General features: G+C 42.8%; 1 protein-coding gene across 1 annotated transcript in view; it reads right to left on the bottom strand.

Moving 5' to 3' along the window:
* Positions 1-23593, bottom strand: part of Plekhg1 (pleckstrin homology and RhoGEF domain containing G1) — a 216991-nt gene that overhangs the window by 126477 nt on the left and 66921 nt on the right. The window contains exon 2 of the mRNA XM_052169639.1: positions 23061-23122. The gene's annotated coding sequence lies outside the window, so the exon portion shown is untranslated. The remainder of the gene's footprint in view (positions 1-23060; positions 23123-23593) is intronic.

The raw sequence follows: 23593 nt of genomic DNA, 5'->3' as shown, positions 1-23593 counted from the left end.
CTAGGACAGAAGGAGAGAGGAGATTGGATGCTTTTTTTTTTAAAATCACTGGAGTTGACTGAACAGTAGTTCTTTTTGCGTACATGTACACGTACATGTGCACGTGTAGGTACACATGTGTGTAAGCGCATGAGCAAGTGTGGAGGCTGGCGGTTAATTTCAGGCTGATGTCAGTGATCGATGTCACATCCCACCTCATTTTTTTGACACACTAAATTGGAAGCTTTGCTGACTTGGTGAGACTGGCTGGCCAGCAGGTCCCAGGGGACCTACTGCGTTTGCTTCTGCAGGACTGGGATTACAGCTATGCTTTTGACATGGCTTTTAGAGTTTGAATTCAAGCATGTGACAAGTACTTTACCTAACGATTCATTGCTCCCTCCCCCCAATGTAAGTTCATTAAGGGCTCTGTGGAGCAGTAGCGCACATTCTAGAGTCAACTGAGCTGAGAAGTACTCGTGATCACATTTAGACATTAGATAGCAATCAGTGCCTACCATTAGGAAGGAGACCATGAACCGTGTCTCCCAGGACCTCCATAGAAACCTTGGGAGTCTTTCCATGAGATGGTGGCATGTTAGCTACACTTTGCAGAGTCCACAAACCACACAGAAGATCTGATAATAATCCAGTACTTGTCCATATGTTTAAACAGTACAAAGAGCTTCCACTAGAATGGGGCACATATCGAGAGTGTCTTTGGAACATGTCTCTGTGGTGATTTCCAGTTCTGCCTAGGATGCTGAAGGTGAATTTTCTGTGGCATTAGGACCTCAGAAGCGAGCCAGATTCCCTTTCCCATACCTACGTTATGGAGCCAGAACCAGAGCCTCTGAACGAACGCACATCAAACAGGCTTGCTTTCTGGCAGACTATGAAAAAAAAATCAACCCCGGTGTTTGAAGTTGGCATTTGTTTACATAGTGCAACCAGCCACGACTGCCAAACACAATAATTAAATGCTTTACAAGTGCAAATCTTGCCAAGATGTGTAATTTGGGGGGTGGGGATAAGAACAGAGTTGATATGCAGTGGAAAGGGCTGAAATACTTAGTTCACAGTGCTTGGAAGCAGATACGCTGAGGGCCTGCAGTGCGGGAATGCTAGGACTGTAGCCATAGGGGCTCCTTATTCTACTTTTGGCTATCTTCCTTTTATCCTTACACGGTGTTCTTCTTTCTTACCTTAACTTGGAAACCAAGGACTTCTTTGGTAAGGGAGATGGCTTAGTGGGTAAGGTGTGCTTTACAGCATGAAGACCCGAGTTCAGATCCCCACAACACGACTAGTGTATAAACTGGAGCACGTAGGTAGCCGTATGTATCCCTGCAAGTGATGGGCAGAGACAGAGCAATCCCAGGACTTGTTGGTCAGCCAGGTTAGTCAATATTGCGATCTTTAGGTTTAATAGAGACCTTGTCTAAAGAAAAATGTGGAGAAAAGACTGAACAAAGACCTCTGGCCTTCACACATACCCACACACCTACACATACATATCCTTCCTCCCTACTGTGAATAAAGGAATAAAGGCACTCTCCTTTCATATTACAGCAATCCCCCAATGTAGTAATGAACTTACACACCTATAGAAACAATATAGAACCATCTTCCCACTTTCTCCGTATGTTCAATTAACAAATAGTTCTGATACTTTTCTATACTCCCTAAAACCTACTATTGGTGAAATAGTATTGGTTTATTGGCTGGTAGTTACAGCGAATAGATAAGAAGGCCCCTCCCCAAAGGACAGAAATTCAAAAGCTTTAGTAGAATCATTTTTAATCTCCATGCATCTCTGCAGACAATGGTGCCTCCTGGGAAACTGGAAAAAACAGAGAGGACGACAGCAACTGCAAGACTGCGAGACTTTGCGTGGCACGTTTTAGTTCTGGGTACCATCAAGGCATCCATGTGGAGGGTCAGGCTTTCTTATTCTGTGCAGATCCAGGTCTCCCAGCAGAGGGGTCCCAGCACGGCTTTTAAAAGGTAATGATATGAAGTAAACACACTAAGGTAAAGACTTCTTATAACACTTTCTTTATGATATTTCTTTATGAAATATCCAAGTAGTGGGTCCTTGATAAAGTGCATCTCTATATATGAGTGAACCTCTCAGTGACCAGATTATCACCTCCCTGACTGGCTACAGTACAAGGCTCTGAACTCTGTTCCATTGCCACTCCCCTGCCATCAACACAACCACCCAAGAGCTACGATGAATCAACAAAAATCTGACCTGGATTCATCTCTCTCCTACTTACAGCCTATACGTACAGTCTCACTGCCTTTTCAGATGAAAGCGAGGCACTTTAGCATGGTCAGTGTAGATCTCTTGCCTCTTCCCAACCCAATCACCATGGATCTCTGGCCTCCCAGGTTTTTAACTTACCCATTTGTTCCTTCTTTCACTGATGTCCCCTGGACTTTCTCTAATCTCTTGCCAACCCAAATCAGGACCGTTCCTGTGCTCTTCATAGCTACTGATGTTAATCACACATTTGTTATGGCTTTAAAGCCATGGTCTTTTAGCCCCACTAGACTCTAAGCTCTTTGAGGGTCATATTTTTGTGTGACTCACTGGTCCTTAGTGGCTACCACAGGACTTGGGTGATGGAGCCCTCACCAATGTGCGTGCACAGAAGACTGAGTACACTCAAGCCTTGTCTGATTCCCAACTTGACCATTTCGTCATAGTTTGCTGCTTTGTTTTCTGCTCAGAGTATTCTTGTCCTTTCCTCTTTAGATGGCGGATAAAGCAGCAGCAAGAAGAGGTGTTTCTACTGCATTATTTCCCAAGCCAAACAGACTACTATTTCAGACCACAGCTAATAGGGTCATGAGCTCCGTTTACTTGCGTGATCCGTGCTTTTCCCACCATTCCTAGGATGAATAGGGAACCCCCAATTTCACTGAACTTTTGAACATATGAATGCAGAAGTGTATTTTAAGCCACTTGGTTCTAGGGCTAACAGGGTGACCCAACTCCAGGGGGTGCCATTCACAGAGGTGAGGTCATCAGTGCTGTGTACAACAGATCTGATGTCATCAGTGCTGTGCACAAAAGGTGCTGACACTTTCAGTAATGACTGGTAGCCATTCTGCTTGGTGCATCCTGGTTGTCCTTTCTGGGTTATTCATGCAACTACTCTTCAGTTTAATTCTTTATTACAAACCCCAAATTTATCTACATATCATAAAGGCATGACTTATGGGATCATATCCCATCAGTATAAGAAAAGCGAGCGTCTATGAAAAGAAAATCCACTTAAGTCCATTTTTTATTAGAGCCTCCTGCTGGAGTACTGGCTGATTTTTGAAAGAGGGATTTTGATCCCTCCTTGCTTATTTATTCTGGAAGCATAAATATGTGTAAAAATGCAAGGGAAAACTCAGTATTTTTTCTTCCATCAAAATCTATGAGACATATGAACAAAAGTAAATAACTATCTCATTAAGGAATCAGAGGTAAAAATAATGTCAATGTTTTCCTTGAATGCAGAACCCTTCAGTTATTCCAGGAATGGTTTGAAAGGAAATCAGAATTACATCTTCAGATCACAACCTGGGTTAGAGCCACATCCCTACGATGAAGAAAGGGTGAGAGGGGAGAATACAGGCTGTGAGTCTCCAGGCTTCCTGACACGTTGCCAAGAGGACTAAATACGCACCAGACTGCAATATCAAGAAAGGTGGTGCACACAGATAAACATGCAGCCTGAAGCCAGACATGGTGGTTCAAGCACGAGTCCCACACTCAAGAGACGTAGGAGGATTGTTAGCGGGTCAAAGCCAGCCTGGGATACAAAGCAAGATTCTATCTCAAGAAAACAACAACTTTGACCCCAGAGAGTATTTCGTGATTTATTCCACATGTTAGCTAAGGGGTTAATGTCCCAATAGCCCAAGGCCTCTGGATACCAGCAGATGTAGTCAAGAGCGAGCCAGGCATCTAACCATCAAAGATCGACTTTTGTAGAAATCAAAGGTCATCTCCAAACCCTTTGCAGCCTCAGTCCACTCAGGGAGATGTCATATTGTCATGTCATGTTTCCTCTTGACTTCTATTTAATTCTATTAATTGCAATAGAAACACTGCCCACTTATCTACAAGTCTTTGTTTGTTTGCTTGTTTGTTTGTTTAAGACTTACTTTCCCCTTGGTCAGGGTAAGTTGTGAAGCCAGGAACCTTCTGTCCTTCCTGAAGCCACAGTGTGGCTCTGTGAGGGTGGGAATTTCATATGCCATTGGGGTGTGGCTGGCAGCCTCTGTAGGCAGACTGTTCTGCAGAACTGGGGGAGGGGGGGTGTGTGTGGCAAAGAAGCCCAGAGAAGAAGGCTCAACCTAAAATGTCTAAAAATAGTTGGGATTAACAGATACTTTGAGAAAGAGTATTGTCAGATGTAGGGATTATACTGGCTATGATAATTTGGCTTTTATTTTACTTACATTTAAGGTCAAATGAGACAAAGTATGTTTTGCATTACTTTGTACAAAATTGGAGTATTGGGGAAATGTGTATTCTGTGCCATCAAAAGATTAAAATACTTTTTTTTCTAGAAATAAGCTAACCTTTAGATAAATAAAACAGGATTGTAAGGGTTTGCTGTACTTTTACTCTCAGCTAGTCAACCTACTTTCCTTACCCACATGTGAACATCATGACTTTATAAAGTCTTTATGCAAATACTTCAGGGCAGGCCTGGTTAAAAAAATAGAACCCAGCTTACTGGAATGCTGAACTCCAGCCTGGTCATTAGCCAGCTCAGCTCCATGGAAACCACTGTTTCTACAGATCAAAGGACAGTTCAGTGCTCAAGAATTGCCTCAGACTTCCCAATAATAGAAACTAGGCTGAATATGGGTACAATTTCTCAAAAGGACCATTAAAGTTTATTGTAGAAGATCACATGTGTCCATGCACACACAGACATGCTAGAAACTCACAAAGGGCTCTCCAAGAAAGACATAATACTCTCTTTCTCTGTCTCTTTCTGTAGCTGTCTCCTCCCCACTTGGTTTCACACACACACACACACACACACACACACACACACACACACACACAGATACTTTTTCTTTCTGTTTGCAAAACACACAGATGGGCCAGCTAGTGCTTTACATTTGGCCTTAGCAGATGCAAACAAAATGAGAGTTAGCCAGTCTATTGGTGGGCACCAAGACACAGTGATACCTGGGCATTCAGAGCTTTTCTAGGGCACGGGAGCTCCCACTTAAAACACAGAAATTAGACCTTTAGCATCAATCTTTACTTTTACTCCTCTGGAAAGCATTGTGACATCCTTGTGTCTAAGCAACCTTTAAGAATTTCCTTTTATTTCTCTTTATATTATAGAAACAGGCAACTAGATGTGGTGGTTTAATCTTCACTGTCAACTTGAGTAGGGTAATAATCACCATCACCATGGAAACATCTCTTTTGGATGTGTCCATGAGGGTGTTAGAGTGTATGCTGTGAACAGAAGCCTAGCCTATTTCACACTCCCTTTAAGGATCCTGTTTGGACAACAAGACACAACCCAGCACCATTTGTTTATCACTGGTCAAAAGAATTTCATTTGTAGAAATTCTTTTTTGAAAAAAAAATGTGTCTAAACATTTGGTGGATATGAAAAGGCTGGAATCTAGGAGTTAGGCAACCCAAGGTAACATAGACCAGCTCCAACGTATATTTGATCAGACTCTGTTTTAAGTTAAAATGATGACTTAAAGGCTCGGACTCCAAGTTTTAAACATACTAATGTAGTCAATCAATTTTAAATAACCCACCATGATCGTTAGCTTCAATTGTCCATTTGACACAACCTAGAATTATTTGAGAAGCGTTTCAACGAGTGATGATCTACATTGGATTGGCCTGTAGATATGTCTGTGGGGGATGGGCTTACTGAAGTCAATTTATGTAGGAAGACCCAGCTGACCGTGGGCGACACCATTCCCTAGAAAGAGATTCTGAACAGCATAAGTGGGAAAGTCAAGCCCAGCCCAACTAACAATCAGTGAGTATGACATCATTCTATCTCAGCCCTTGACTGTGGATGTGATGTGACAAGCTGTCTTGGGATGTGTGATTTGCTGTTGTGACTCTCAAAGTGATGGGCTCTGAGCTGGAATTGTGAAGTAAAGTCAACTCTTTCTCCCTTAGGTTGCTTCATGAATGAACCTAGAATACCCACATTTTTATTTCTCACCACTAAATAATATATATGATGGATGGATGGAGATGCTCATGGACACACACATATTATACACATTGCATGTATACTCCCTATATTCCCTTTATAGAGACTATGAAGAATCTTATAATACAAATACAGTTATATGATGATAAATATCCTAGGCTAGAAATTATATCTTCTAGTTCAATTTTTTTTTTTAATTTTAGACAGGGTTTTATGTAGCATAGCCTTACCTTGAACTGGCCATATTGCTGAAGCTGGCCTTGAATTCTTCATCCTCCTGCCTCCACCTTCCAAGTATTAGAATAGAATTACACTCAGAAGTACCTAGCAGTCCTACGGACTGAACCCAGAGCTTTATGTATACTAGACTAGCACTCTACAAATGGACCTGCATCTGCCTCTTTCCAGTTCATTTTCCCATGGAGTCACTAGTTGGATCTCAGTTCTCCCATAGTTAACACAAAATGTTTAAGGATAGGTTGTGTCTCTGAGGTGAGCAAAGACACAGTAGCTCACAGCTTGCCTGGTGGGTAGAAGAATCAGGCCCCAGTAAGGAGGATAGTGCAAGATGGCCATCAGATACAGAGGAGGACGGAGGGTACTAGAAGGCACAAAGGATGGAAAACACACGGAGGAAGCACAGCTAGTTAGAGAGAGACCACAGAGGCCTTCGAAGCTGGAAGCTGGTGACAGCCTGTGATGACCTTGGCTTGATAAGAAGGTCAAATTTACCCTTGTTTCTAAACTCCCTTCCCTCCCTGGGGCACCAGTCCAACTTGGGTATCTTGGTTGATTTCGGATGACAACTCCATCAACTTTCAGAAAGTGGACCATCTAACCCTTTTAATATATTCTGTTCAGGAAGCTGCATGTTATTTACATATTTTTTTTTTTTACCCAGAATCTAGAATGGGGCAAAGAGTCCAAATGAACCACAGATCCCTGCTGTACTGTTTGCTTAAAAAAATTATTTACTTCATCTTATGTGTATGAGTGTTTGGTCTGCATGTTTGTATGTATGTCATATGTGTGCCTGGTGTGCACATAAGTCAGAGAAGCCATCAAATCCCTTAGAACTGGAGTTTAGAGATGGTTATGAGCTATCATGTGGGTGCTAGAAACCAAACTCAGGTCCTTAACTGCTCTTAACTAATGTACCATCTCTCCAGCCCCTATATTTGCTTTATAACAGGAAGTTCTTATTCAGATAAGACCACTTGCAACTCTAAAGGAAGAAAGGTAGGTGGTGCTGGACTATTGGAGAACCATTCTGCATCAGCTTTGGAAGCAGACAGGCCACTGGGATGGCTGTAGTCAGTGTCCTTCAGCTGTAACTATGCTTCTTGCCCATTCAGTGAATTCCAAGGTAGGGATTTCCACAGGACCTTGGTCCATGTCCCTTTGCCAACCCTTAATACCCGAAGAGTTGGACAACTTATGATATTTTGTAGCCAAGGGCAGCAACAACCTTGCATGAATCCATTCAGGAAATTGAGACAACATGGTCCAACAGAAGGACAAGCCAAATCTCCAACCTCAACCTTAGAGGCTGAACCAACACATTTCAGTTTTGACTGGCTGGAAGCAAAGTTCAATTTTTTTAGTGCTTTCTCATCTAATAATGCAAATCGCTGGGGACGGGAGACAACAGTTTTGTCCTCCCATGGATGGGTGTGAAACACTGCTGCTTTCTTGAGTAATTTCCAAGCCACAAGACTGTATCCTAAATCACTCTGAGCCCAGACTTGGTGTCTGGAGTCTGGGGTGGATGTTCCCATCAGCAGAGAATTAGATGGGAAAGAGGGGGTCACAAGCTGCTGACACAGACCGTAGACACCACAACAAGTCTGTCCTGGGCTGCAACTTCGTTCTACTTTGTGATCTGAGCCAGGAGCCTCCAACCAGCCCCAGAAGCTTCATAATTTATATCCTGCTTTGATCCCTGTTCCTGTAGCCTATGCCTAAATCTCCAAAATAGATGAATAGAGAGCCCTTCTGATGGTGACTATCATTAGAACTCCTTATGAAGAAGGATCCCAGTTGTACACAAGGTTGGCTCTGGCACAGGTCACAAAGAACAAAACTTTGCTGGCCTAAGCCAGGCTCTCGGTACAATAGGTTCTTGATACAGTAATAGTTATATTTAAGGTGCTTTCTATTCAAGGAGCCTGCAGCTACTTTGATCATAAAAGTGAAATTCTACTTGGTCATAACAGGAGATATGTTCCCCATCAAAGTTTAAGACATAACAGAGTTTGCAACAGTAGGTAGGGATGGGGGTTAGGCACTGACAGATCATATTACATACTATGTTTTATTTAGAAATAAAAAGAATGCAACAATTAAATGTAATGTCTCCACTCTAGCGGACATCATTGGTTGATCACATGGCATTGATAACCCACTACTCTCTCCCTGACACATCCTTTTGTCACCGTCATGTGGTGGAAGTGTGACTCACCCTATCTCCAGCTCTTCACAAGGATTGTGACTAACTTAAGCCTCTCTGTGCATGGCTTCTTCTCTGTCACAGCCTTATCACTCTGAAAGAAGAGTTCCTACTTTGTGGCCAGGGACAGGATTTCCATTTATCTGGTGTAGATGGACTTCAGAATGTGTTATTTCATTTGTGTTCAACAGCTATCACATGGCCATGTAAGGGACACAATCTGACAAAGGGGTCAACTCTAATCCTGGCTTAGCAGAAGTATAGGGAGAATCCCTTGTTATGTCTATGAGTCACTGAATCAGTGACCACAACACTCCACTCTTGCCTCAGCAGTAATTTAAATTATTAGGCTAGAAAGAGGTTTCTGTATTTCTAGCTTTTCATTCTAAATCTATAGTGATCTGTGAAAATAAAATCCATTTGTGTGTGTGTGTATGTAAGTATGTATATATATATGTGTGTGTGTGTGTAAGTAAATATGTGTATACATGTGTCTATGTGTATACATGTGTATGTGTGTCTGTATATGTGCATGTATGTGTGTGTTGTATGGGTGTATATGTATCTATATTATGTATGTATAAGTATATTGTGTGTTTGTGCAATGTACATGTACATGTGTGTGTGGTGTATGTGTATATGTATAAATGTATGTATGCATGTGTGTATATGTGTGTGTGTTTATGTATGTGTTTGTACATGTATATATATGTGAATGTGTGTATGTATGTGTATATATGTATGTTTTGTATGGTATATGTGTGCATGCATGTTTAAGCATATATATGTGTATGCAAATGTATGTGTGCATATGCATGTGTTTATGTATATGTATATATGTATGTGTATGTATGGTATCAGTAGGGGTGTGTTTTGCTTGCTTGTTTTGATTTGGGGGTTTGGTATTGAGATGGAATGCAGGTCCTTGTACATGCTAGGCAAGTCCCACTGAGTGACATCTTTAGCTCAAAAAAAAAAAAAAACTCTTTAGGACACAAGTATGTCATATACTCTGACTTTGAGATGGTTTACTTGAGAGTCACGTTTTCCTGAATCAAGAGACTGCATTATTCGGTTCATTTACTAAACGGTTGCACAGAGGTTTGTGCATTGGTATTCATGGGGGTTGGTTCTGGGATCTTTGGAGACACTCATATCTAAGGATACCAATTTCCTTATGTAAAAGATGTTATGGGATTTGCACGTAGCCTATACAACCAGTCAATATACTTGAAATTATCTCATTTTTACAGTGTACATTTAAATATCTCAATGCATATTATATTGCAATCCAATACAATGCACATAGACCCTATGCAGTATTATCAGTGGAATAACAACAAAAAGGACTGTATAAAGTCTACATAGTACAATTAAAAATGTATTTGTAATCCACAGTTAGTTGAATCCATGCATTTAGACCTAGGCAGATGGCCATCTGTATATAAGAATAAATAAAACTAACTTGCCGCTAAGGCTTTAGCTTAAATAAGGTAGGGATGATAATTCTCCTCATATAAGCATTTGTGATGTACAAAATCAGTATTCACAAACTATGAGTGAACTTTGAAATTATAAGTCTGAATTAGGTTTTGGAAGAGTTATCAAAATAGTCAGAAGAAAAACTTTTCTTACTGCCTTTAAAGATCATCATGGGGAAAAAAATAAATTACCACATTTAACATATCACAACAGTGGGCTTTGTCGCCTCTTACCAACTATCTCCTCTGTGAAGTGACCCCATGAGCATCTTTCTCATAAGTTTCTCAGGTAATAAAGCTTTCTTTGTAAGAAGATATTGTAAAGCATAAAAAGTTGTAAAATGTTTTGTCTAAAGAATGCCCAGTTGAGACTTCTCTCTAGATAAACAGCATAGAAAAGAGTTTGCTGAATCTTAAAGAAAAAAAAGAAAAGCTCAAAACGTCCTCTGAGAACTTAGCTCGTCACTGGTCTCTTCCCAGTCTCTCTTGACAACAGCACAGACAGAATCAATTGTAAAGTGGATAATGTTCCAAAGGATTCTTAGTAAATGGTTGTATGGAAAAATGTGTTCCAGATTTCAGTGGCAGAGAGAGACAGAGAGAAGGGGGAGAGAGGAAAGGGAGGGAGGGAGAAGAAAAATTCCTTACCTTGCTAATCATAAGTTACCAATGTTTTTAGAACAATGCACTTAAAAAGTTAACTATAACCAGGAATATTAGGAGTCCAGGAAGAAAAAGGTAAAGATCTCAACTTATCAAGTTCAAACTAACATCCATCAGTTTCACATCCCCATTGGAATACATGCTGGTTCACTTTCTACCAATGCAGAGAATACCTAAGACAACCAGCTTACAGGGGGGTCACATCTGATTTGTCTCCCAGTTTCAGAGGTGTTGGTGTGGCTTGGTTGCATTGTGTTAAGGCCTGTGGTGAGGCAGCACATCATAAACAGGAGCACATGGGGAACACAGGAGAACATGGGGAACACAGGAGCACATGGGGAACACAGGAACACATGGGGAACACAGGAGCATATGGGGAAACACAGGAGAACATGGGGAACACAGGAGCACATGGGGAAACACAGGAGCACATGGGGAACACAGGAGAACATGGGGAACACAGGAGAACATGGGGAACACAGGAGAACATGGGGAACACAGGAGCACATGGGGAAACACAGGAGAACATGGGGAAACACAGGAGCACATGGGAAACACAGGAGCACATGGGGAACACAGGAGCACATGGGGAAACACAGGAGCACATGGGGAAACGCAGGAGCAAGGGGCTGGAATGTTGTCGTTCCTCCAACCACACACTCCGCAGTCCTAAAGACCTCCTCTGGGCTTCACCTACACTGCTTCTACACTGCTCCCTTTACCACATAAACGTGTAGGTGACACTTGAGGGCTCTACTGTAGCAGGATCTGTGCATGGGGACTGACTGTGCTGGCTAGTCTCAAGTCAACTTGACACAGACAGGGAGCAAACTGGAAAGGAGGAGAAACCTCAGCTGACAAGAGATCCAGCTGTAAGGCATTTTCTCCATTAGTGATCAAATGTGGGAGGGCCCAGTCCACTGTGGGCGGTGCCATCCCTGGACTGCTGGCCCTGGATTCTATAAGAAAGCAAGCTGAGCAAGCCAAGGGAAGCAAGCCAGCCAGTAAGCAGCACCCACCATGGTTCATGGTTTCAGCTCCTGCCTCCAGGTTCCTGCCTCCTTTGAGCGCCTGCCATGATGTCCTCCCATTATGCTGGTATTTTGTCACAGCAATAGAAAGCCTAACTCAGACAAGGAATTGCCCATTAATAAGAAACACAACATTCCTCTGAACTATTGCTCTTTCTCTCTTGCTTTCTCTCCCTAAGATGGATGGTTATCCATTTCAACAATCCTCTCGTCTTCTTGTCAGGATTCAGGCTTTCTCTTACCATTTATTTCGAGACATCCCATCTCAGCCTTTCCTCCTATGTCAATACACATGTCTGCATCTGGATCTCAAGAGGGTTTCAGAATTAAAACTAGAATAAGCCATCAACATCTGCAGAACTTGTACGTGCTCTATAACGAGGAAGTACTTCTCTTATCCCTAGGACTGATAGGTAAGGCTCTCCTGAGTCATTTTTACGTAGGGTCACTCATTTCTACATTACTGTATGCCGTCGCTAGTAAGCATATCTCTCAGCCCCAATGGCAATATATAGGACCTAATACAACATGCTTGTGCCACATTAATGTCACACTGTAAAAGCCCGCAGATGCCAGCACTTCAGCTGCCCTTGGAACAATGAGAGATTATCAATAATGGCACATTCCGCCCCATTTCATGGACCTGCAACATTTCAGATATGGTCTGGTTAAAGACTCTTAATTTGTCCAAGGACATGCTGCACACAGCTTTAATATATACCAAAATGGTTTGCAAATGAATTTTTTGGAAAAAAAAAAAAAGCGGAACCCTGGTTCATGTCGAAGATCAGCTGCACCTACTAGGTGGTGTGCAAACACACGGTTTGAATGACTGAACCCTTATCACCTCCCAGTTTTCCCTGCAGAATCCTCAAGGTGACGAAGCAACTGTTTTCCAAATGTTTGCATTTTTAAGAAATTATTGTCTGTTTGTTCACTCACTCATGTGTGGGTGCAGGCATCCAAAGGCTACAGCTCACACTTAGGAGTCAAAGGCAGCTCTTGGGGGTTGGTTCTCCCCTGACACCTGGTGGGATCTGGGAATCAAACTCAGGTCTTCCGGGTCTGCAGTGTGTCCTCCTGCTGAACCATTGCACCCTAAAGTTTACTCATCAATACGCTAGGACTTGATCTACAAACAGCACCCAGGTGGTCAGTCTGCTGAGGTCTCTACTCAAGGAGTTCACTCACCAAGAGGAGACCATCCTTTCATAGAGGATAGGTTTCTCTTTCTTCCGTGACCCCAATAAGCAAGGAAGCCGTTCTCTGGGGGCGGGGCTCCCTGGAGGGTCTTGCAGCACCGTTCAATTTAGCACTGTTAAGCCTGGCAGATCAAGGGGGCTTCTGTTCTCCTCAGGCAAATAGTTCAACAAATAACCTTTCCTATATAGACAGAATATTTTTAAGTTAATAAAAAGTATTTTGTTTAGAAATAGACTCTGGGCAAATCCGTGAGCTTCAGAAAGGACAAACATGAGGGCACGTGTCCCAGATTTTTATTGCGAATCCCCACATCGATTAAGAGAGACTCGTGTTAGGATTATAAAGGTTGGAATGTTAAACATTGACTCTGGATGTGAGGTCCTAAGCCAGGCCAGGGACCCTGTAATGAACAATACTATTGTTTGCATTTGCAACCACTACTATGTTTTTACCAGATATGAGAAAAGACAAGTATCCGCCTTTGCAGGGGTGTATGTTTTCAGACCAGGTTGTCCACCAGACTCTTCAAAAGAACCCTGTTAGGCAGGGAGAGGAGAAACCTTTTCTAGATGAGAGGTAAAATAGAGCCAGGGAAGCTCAATTGAAGAAAAACTTGAGTCCTAGAAGATAACAATGACGAAATGCCAGCATATTCTCTGATGTAGAATGGCTCTGAGAACACATGGCTACAAACAGAGCCACATTTGGTGGTTACCCAGACCCTAAGATTGCTGCCTCAGAAGCACTGGATGCTGCAGTTGCTAGAGCCTTCTGTTGGCTCTGCTGTATGAAGGGTGAAGAACGAGAAATCTGGGCTAATCACACTGTCGACGGGCATCATCACGGAGAGTCCCTGCACTTAAAACTGAACATCTTATCATTTTCTTATGAATACAAATGAACGTTAAGTAAAAACAATATATGCCTAATTTTTAAAAAATCTGTTTTATAGAAGCCCAAAAAACTGTAGACTAATGTAGGTATGAATGCCTTTCATAACTGGCAACTTTACCTCCAAGTTTTACCGATATTTTACCTTTGATGGTCTTGGGCCAGCTGGTATTTAAGAATACATTTTACGTGCTAGGAATAGTTACACAGAAGGCCCTGGGCAGTGTGCCTTGCCAAGGGCCTCACTCTGCCATCCAGTGGTCTGAGCCCATTAGGACAGGAAGGGGAGAAGCCACACAGAGGCATTTCAAGAAAGATTTATAGGCTCTTTAGAGACAGGTGACAACACATGATTAAAACTGCTAAGTGAATCCTTCAGAGGTGAAGTGATCTAGCACCTTAGAGACATGGCAGCTAAAATCAGGCCAGAGCAACTTAAACTTAGAAGGAAACTGACCAAGTTTGAAAGGTGGGATGATCTAGCCACTGCTGCTGGTCCTCAGGTCCTGCTGAAGCTGCCAAGGCCCCGCCCTCCCCACAGCAGGCCCCAGCACGAGCTCCCTGTTCCCTGCTGCAGCTCGGAAAGGCAAGCTCATTATCAGGCTGTGGGGAATGTGGGTGGCCAATCTTCTGTCTGAGGCTTCCCTGGGAGTTAGAGAGACAGATTCAGGTCCAGTTGTACCCAGAGCCACCTGTGTTCCTGGCACAATGGCACCATGTGCCCCTCGCATGGACATGGTACAGTGGCACAATGACACGATGCCCCCCCCCCCCCCCCCACCACGCACGCACAGAGGAAGTGCTGGTGGTGCAAAGGAAGAGATTATGATGAGAAAGCATGGCTTCATGCTAGTCTGGACTATACAGCATGACCCAATCTCAGAAATAAAACATGTTGGGCAAGTAGCAACAGATTGCTGTGAATTTCAGAGCAGATACGAATGAATCATCAGTACTGCACTTAGGATATAGCAGGGGTGGTAGACAGAAGGACCGGGGGATGTGTGAGTTCAGGACACTAGAGAGAAGCAGAAACCACGTCTACCATGGATGCATGCAGCACTGTGGCCTGCCTGTGATGTGCCACTTCAGAGCAGAGACAAGGACGTCACACTAGGAGTTGGACTTGGGTATTTCCCTTTCAATCTGAAGACCAAGGATGCTGGGGGTGTTTGTTAGTGGTAGACTACTTGCTTAGAGTATATTAGTCCTGGATTCTATCCCTAGTACATAACACACACACACACACACACACACACACACACACACACACATGCTCTCTCTCATCCACACTTACACACAAACATACACACTCATATACATACATATTCATACACACTCAGGCACACACACACACATACATGTATACACTCACATATCTACAATCACATTCACTTAGACACTCACACAATTCTCACTCACATGCACTTACACTCACACATGCATACTCACGCACATTCACACTCACTTTCACACAGACACACACTCACACACTCACATTCCCGTACTCACACACTCACACACAGTCACTCTTTTGATTTTATACTGTTTACAAAAATTTCCTCTACCCTGTAATCTTTCAAGAGTGGGTGTAATTGTGCAAGGCTAAAAGACTCAGATCAGATAACGCAAACAGTATGTAGCTTGTAGTAAATGGTCAGATGCTCATTTTACCCTTTATGAAAGCAGTGGAAATGGGAACCATAGGAGAAGGAAGCTGAGGAGGTGAATCCACACTGGTCCTCAGGGCAAGGAGGAGGAGTGGGGAAGGCGGAAAGAAGGCTCCCACTTGCCTTGAATAATGAGGCTATGCAAAATATCTTCACTTCCTCCAACAGGGGATTGGGGAAGTAAGGCAGTTGGAAAAAGACATGATCCCAGAAGGTTCTGGGAGATCTCCAGTGAAAAATACCCAGAAAAGGGATTACAAACAAACCCTGGGGATTAGGGAGAAAGGGGAAACCCGAGAAACATGATGTGGTGAAGATTTGGCTAAGAAGCCATAGCTCTGATATTCCATCCCTGAGAACCTGGGGAATGACTTAACTCTATTCCCCTCTGAATGACCATGCTTCCTAAATCAAAGGCATAACATATGAAGTTACAGCATCGGATGGAAACAGATCCTGCATTTTGAAGAAACAAAGAATATTAAAAGAAAATCCTTGATTCTGGGCTTGAGATCCATTGCAATCCTGCGTCTTTTGAACTCCGACTACAATGATGCCTGGGCGGTCTTGCTTTAACTCTACAAAGGACTTATCAGCCACTTAAGTTTCCTACAGCACAGAGTTTTCCGCATCACCCAGGAAGCTCAGGATGGTGAGAGGAACAAGTCAGAGATTACTAAATGCTAGTGCCCTGTAGATGCTGGACACGGTGTTGGGGGAGGGGAGGGTGGGGCGTGTGGGTGTGGCTAGGTTCAGGAATGGTAAGAGAAAGGGGCACAGCAGAGGAGGAGGCGATATTGGCTTTGCTCAGCCAAAACCATGAGCCTTTATCCCCTAAAGCTACATCTAGTGATCTTGTTTTATTGCTTTCTAGAGCATCTGAATCCAGCTAACAGTTTCCACAGTGTTTGTTTTTTTTTTTTTTCAAATATAACAGCTAATTGGTGGGGGCCTGGATCTGTTATCTCCAGCTGTGGAGAGCGGCTCTGTCTGGTTCCAGTGGATGCATCTGGTCCTTTTGACCTTGAGGTGATGAACTTTCCACGCCTATTAGCCTGGCTACTCATCAAGGCCCTAGCAGGTTTAGAAAAGTTCACATTGGTTGCAGGTGTCAAAAACAAACGGTCCGCCACCATCCCATGCAGAACTGCGCATGACACTCTCTCTGGTTTTCTAAAATTCAGTGACCTTGTATCTGGCTAAAACAAACGAGTTGCACACTAAGTTTCACTGACAACGTAGCTTCGCCGTGCATTCAGAGAAAATAAATGAAAGAAAATTCAGTTTGCTAATACAAGGCGAGCCCTAGAGGCTCTTTCTGAATGACAGGCAAAGCAGAGAAGGATGCCAGTGTTAGGGATGAGAATAAAAGAATTCTGATTTAATCGACAGCTCTGGGCCAGCACAACAGAAAGCCGCTTCATTTCCAAGGCTATAAGTACATTCGTGAATAAGCAACTCACGCATGAGGACTGTTCGGGTCCCTTTCTAGCACCATTGATGTTAAATTTTAATTTATTCTCCTTTTCTGATGAACTTCTAATTTCTGTTATCACACACTGCTTCATGGAAAGGTCATGTGTGGACATGTGTTCTCTTCCCAGATTCACTCTCTAACCTCCCCATGGATGGAAAAATATCATTCTTGTCTTGGGATCTTTCTCACAGTTAACTCAGTGTTTAGTACAAAGAAGGACTTTACAATCGTATAAAGCAGGTCGTGTACAACATGGAATCCGTAACAACTCAAGGCCAAGTAATTTTACGCCATTTCTCTCTATGAGCTGAAGAAGAAATCATTTGGGCTCTGTAAAAATGGCATCGGATTAGGCGGAACTTCAGTTGCAAGAGGACACTCTCTCTTAGACTCTGAGATGGCCCAATGCCGCCCCTCACAGCAGCTGAAGCCCGTGGCTTAGCTAAATTTTCCAGATGCCTCTCTCAATTTCACATGTGGGACATGAGCTCAGGCTTAGGTAAAAAGGTCAGGCTTCATCATTGGTTGTCCAGCAGAGGGTAGAGGATGCTAGCTGCTGGGTAGAGCGTGGTCGTCAAATGTCCATTCCCACAGTGACTGCTTTGATTCAGCTCAATTTTCTCCCCAGAGCACAGTTCTGGATCTGTTCAGAGCTTGACCTTGAATTGTAACAAGCAAACCAGTTCCTCCTAGCGGCATCGAAATGGGTTAAAAAGGAGGAGATGTGGGGGAGAAGCGCCTGGACTGAGGCATTGTGAGCTGCCATCTCTACAGCACCTCCTTGTTTAGCACAAGCAGTTCGGAGCAGCATGGCAGAGAGGGCAGAAAAGGCGATTGATTTTAATATACTATTCACTTACTTGACCATGAAATTATAAAACTCCCTCCCTTCCCCACATTTTGATTTCCCCCAAAATCTATCACCATAATTGCTGATTCTCAAAGTCAGCAGGAGGCATTAGCATTCTAGCCCCGAGGATATCCCCCTCATGGGAAGACAAGTGTTTTGTTTTCGGTGGTGCTGGGATTCAACCCCAGGGCCTTGTGCATGCCAGCCATATGGTCTACCACTAAGTCACACCGGAAAGTCCCAAACATTTAGGTAATATTTCTAGTGAACGACTCCTCCCTAGGTCTAGTGATAAGTATAAGAAACGTTACAAAGGATAGAAATGGACAGCGCAAAGTTGTCCATTTTGTTACATTTTGTTCTTGTGAAGAACATTCAGAGGCTTCCTTGCACCCTTCCCCAGCCAGAACTGAAAGGTCTATGAGGCAGACTCTACCCCAGCTTCTGTGTGCAAAGTCCCTGCAAATCCATGTTAAAGAAAAACCAGATGCCCACTGCCTAAGCAAAGTCAAACCTGGATATTTTTCTGAATGATGTAATTCTGTTGGATTTTTATAGCTACTACATTTAGTTTGTGCAATACTTTTAATATTTATATATTTTAAGAAATCATCCATACAATGCTGTCAGGTCAGGCCGAGAGAAAGTTGGAAGATTTCTCGCTGCGAGAGATGGAAGGAAAGTGTTTCAGTGGCTTTTTAAGGTTGCACGCTGCGTTCGGTTCCTGTGCTCCAGCAGTCTGCCAAGAATTCTACCGGATGGTCGTATCGGCAATGTCTAGTCCGATACAATGAGTTACTTATTCATCATATGAATCATTAATGATGTAGACACTGATTATTGTTTTATTAGCTGACTTCCGACAAATCAATCAATCCTGAGTCAGATACTCACAGGCCTTGGGACACAGCAGCAAGGTCATCTATAGGATACGTGCGGCATGCAAGGTCTATATTATTCCCAGCATACTTTTGCTGAACTGTGTGCAAAATTTAGTGGTTAAAAAGCTACAATTCAGCCGGGCGGTGGTGGCACACGCCTTTAATCCCAGCACTCTGGGAGGCAGAGGCAGGCGGATTTCTGAGTTCAAGGCCAGTCTGGTCTACAGAGTGAGTTCCAGGACAGTCAGGGCTTATACAGAGAAACCCTGTCTTGGAAAAAAAAAAAAGAAAGAAAGAAAGAAAGAAAAAAAAGAAAAAATTTTTTAAAAAGCTACAATTCACATCCCACAAAGACTTCAGCTACAGGACTATTATTGCTTTCTGAGGTATCCCAGTAGATGCTACTGGCCTGGGGTGGGTTCAGTGAGTGATCCTCCTTCTCATGATGGAGAAACACCTCATACGGGGATATAAGAAATGACAATGATGCTCCAGAGAGGATCCTAGTGCGTGGTGGGGTCATGGGTACTGTTGATTACAGTCACAGCTGCGCTTAATCTTAACTAAACGTAACTCTATCATCTTGAACCTTTGGTGTCTTTAGTGAAAAGGCGTTCTCTGGCCTGAGCTGAGTTACTCAACTCAGTAGAATAAGGGGCTCAGAAAGACGTCAGCAGAAGAATGATGATCAAGATGCCTGGTGTGAGGCTGGAGAGGTGGCTCAGTGGGTAAGAGCACTGACTACTCTTCCAGAGGTCCTGAGTTCAAATCCCAGAAACCACATGATGGCTCACAACCCTCTGTGATGGGATCTGATGGCCTCTTGTGTGTGTGACGCTAACACACACACACACACACACACACACACACACACACACGCACACACAACCCTTGCAACAGTAAGTTGCATGCTCCTGTTCCTTAGGCTCCCCTTTAGCCTCATACTCTTATAGCATCTCTACTCCAACGCCATTTCATCAAATTTCCTGTGTGGGAGAACCCTAAACAAGAAGCTAGAGGAAATAACCCACGGGGCAGGGGGCAGATATGTGGGTTTTTGTTGCTTTTTTGTGGTACCTAAAAAAATGTAGTCTTTGAACTGAACACATACATACATATTATGCCAACAGAAAGAACATGCGTTTCTGGTTCTCAAGTAAACAAACCCTAAGTCTATATATACCAGACCTATCCTTGTCTGTGTTTGAAGTTTCTGTACATTAGAATAGCCTAATCTAATCTTGCCAATGCTGGCCAGTCTTCTCATTTCCTAGTCAATCGTCTTCAGAAGCTAGAAGGAGGCAACACATCTGTCTACAATTCTCCGGCCCTTCTTGTTCTGTGTGTTTTAAGTAGCAACCACATTGTCAGACAGGAGGACAGGACAGAAAGTGCTGCCCCCAAGAGGGCAGCATTGTGGTTTGTAAGTACCTGGCTCCCAAGTTCCTGTTCTTTCCTAAGGGACCACATACACTGCTGCTCGCCTGCCAAAGCCCTTAGGTATCAGAGAACAAAGGCTGAGCAGTGCTCTTAGCTACTGAGTTCGGCTAGTTCAGAGCAGGGCCCGACTTTTCTAAAGCAGGAAATTACCTCATTCTTCCAGGAAACATTTGACCTCCTCTGACATGTCTGTTTTTTCCTAAGGACTAGAGTAGTCAGTACAACACGCCAAGATCCTGGTCTTCAGGGGAGCTGATCTTTGTGAAAGAAGATTCCCCAGACAGTCCATGAGCTTACTTTGAGTCAACAAGCAGTTCTGAGGAGGTGGTCTCTGCATCACTGAGAGTCACCAAAGTTGAAGACAGACAAAAGTAGTTCCTACGAAACCAGAATGTGGCTTTGAAAGTAAATGAAACCAGAGGAGCCACAGACACTGAGAAGCACTTGCACTTAGCCATATACACCCACAGCGCCAGAACTGCAGCTCAGGGCTCCCTTCTCCGAAACGGCAGCAGGAGGCACAGCGGCCAACCATTCCCAAGGAGCCTAAGCCTTCAGTGCCTGAAGCCGAGGCTAACCAAGGCACCCAAGTTAAGGTTCGCTCTCGTCTCTTACTGTCTGCCTTATATCACAAAGCACACGATAGCTATGAGCGTCCAGATGGGAAATTATTTAATTTTAGGAAAGCTGATTGAACAATTTGAATAATCACAACTATCTAATATATCAATATGTTATTTTTTTTTCTGTCTTTGGAGACATAGCCAAGCCTCACTCTAAGAAGAAAATGTATAGATTCATTTACAGAGAACACAATTCTTTCAAAGAAGGAGGGAGAGAAGGAGGAGAAGGAGGAGGAGGAAGAGGAGGAGGGGAAAAGGAAGGGGAGGAGAAAGAGAAGGAATAGGAGAAGAGAGAGGAAGAAGATGAAGAGGGGGAGAAGAAAGGGGAGAAGGAGGAGGAGGAAGAATAGGAGGAGAGGAAAAGAAAGGGGAGGAGAAAGAGAAGGAAGAGGAGAAGAGAGAGGAAGAAGATGAAGAGGGGAAGAAGGAAGGGGGAAGGGGGAGGGGGAGAGGTGGGGGAGGACGAGAAGGAAGACGACAACAAGGCAACCACTCGTGACTCCAGCTTCAGAGGGATCAGTATCTTTTGGCCTCCACATGCAGCCAGTCACACATGATACATATAAACCTACGTGGACATACATGCATGTGTATAAATAATAAATCTTTTTTAAAAGAAAATTTCTACTCTATGTCAAACATACCCACACAATGACCAACTCTTACAAACACGTTGTGTCTGAGTGTGACTCATATGAGTCCTGTGGGCTTTGGGCATGATGGCCCTTGTCTTCCTTCTTTCAGAAAAAATTATTAAAACGATGAATCTTGTTGTATTGATATCAAGACAAATGTTATTCAGATCCAATACTATATATTCCTTAATATTTTTATATTTTTCTTATACTTTTAAGAAGTAAATTAAAATATTTGCATAGGTTACTACAGGTAGCTGTGGACACTGTGCCTAACAGCTAAACCAACTTTGGATCACAAACCCTTGTTTTTTGTTTTTTGTTTTATTTTTAACCGAGTGATCCTTCTAGATAGACACGGTTAAACAAAATAATTAATAGGACATTTCTTGACAATGATGAAGCCCTCCAGGGGTAAACTCATTGTCTCATGAACACGGGCTTGGCATCACTGAAAGGTGGTCTTTCTGACACCTTTGAACTCTTCCAGAAATGTTCAGCACACCAGATGTGTACAACTCTTGTGAAGCATTATTACTTTGTGGGTTGAACCTATGAAGAACTATCCCTGTGGTTCTCAACCTATGGGTCACAAGCCCTCTGGAGATTGAATGGACCCTTTCATAGAGGTCATCCAAGACCGTCCAAAACCACAGATATTTCCATTGTGATTCATAGCAGTAACAAAAATCACAGTTGTGAAGAAGCAACACAAATAATTTGATGGTTGGGGGTCACCGCAACATGACGCACTGTATTAAAGGGTCACAGCATTAGGAAGGCCGAGAACTGCTGCTCTGAGCCATTGTTGGAATTCAGTTTCTTTTCTTTTTTCATTTTGTCATAAAACTGAAAGTATACACAATCACTCACACACACACACACACACACACACACAGGAACACTGTGCTTACCCAATGCTTAGAATATTTTCATGTGTTCCTATCATTTTATGGAATTTTGAAATGGGATTGAATGGTGTTCTTCGCTTTACCAACAGTCTCAATTGTGGTGAGAGTTTAACAGTCTCGATAGTATGGGAAGGAACAGACAAGTGCCTAGACCGAACAAACCTGGCCCCGCCCCCTCCGCCTTTTAAACTACAGCATTCAAGTACCATCAACCACTACAACATCTGGGTGGGATTTTTTAAACCTTGAAAGAAAGAAGCTAAAAGGGACAAACATAACTTTGTCAGACCAATGAAAGCATCTCAAAGGAATGCGAATTCATTAGCTTGCAGCAGGCTAACAGAAGAAGCAGGTCTGGCTAGGATAGGTTCTTTTTTGACCCCGTTTTTACCTATGTGTGTATAATTGGGAAGTAATTGTCTTTCACTTCATATACTTTCAGAACCATAGTTGTTATTCTGGATTGCAAAGTAGTTAAAAGCTTGAAAGCTTTTTTTTTTTTTTTAAAACTACTTAAAATTTTAAAAATGGCTTTAGTATATATTCATAAAATAGCTAACAAATATAATTATATTAATATTTTGACATATTTCACAGTCAAGTAGCCAAAAAACCCCATCAGACTAGGGAAGAAAGAAAAAAGGAAACAGCTCACCTCTGTAGTTGGAGCTCACTCTTCTGATGTCGTCACCCACAAATCTTAATGTTGGTTGTTACCTATAGTAGAAACACAGAAAATAAATTGAGTTTACAGGGATACTATTTCTCAGAATTATATACGTATATATGCATATGATGTATATATGTATGTATATATATATTTGTGTGTGCACACATGTGCCCATGTATGGTGTGTGTGTGTGTGTGCATGCATGTGTATATGTATAGTATATGTGTGTGTGCATGTATGGTATATGTATGTACATGTGTGCATGTCTGTGTGTGCATGCATGTATGCATATAAGGTGTATGTATGTATGTATGTATATGTATGTGTGTGTGCACATTCGAGTATGGTATGTGTATACACATGCGAGTATGGAGTGTATATCTGTGTGCATGTCTGATGTGTGTATGTGTGTGTGTCATGCCTGTACAAGTGTTCTTACATGCCAAGCCAACTCCTCAACCCCAGAATGTTCTTTTAATGGAACATGGATGAGATATCAAAACTAACTTGAAGCAGCA

The sequence above is a fragment of the Apodemus sylvaticus genome, chromosome 23 (assembly GCF_947179515.1).
Source record: "Apodemus sylvaticus chromosome 23, mApoSyl1.1, whole genome shotgun sequence".
NCBI lineage: Eukaryota > Metazoa > Chordata > Mammalia > Rodentia > Muridae > Apodemus > Apodemus sylvaticus.
Note: the sequence above shows the minus strand (reverse complement) of the source record. Positions and strands in the feature narration are given on the sequence as shown.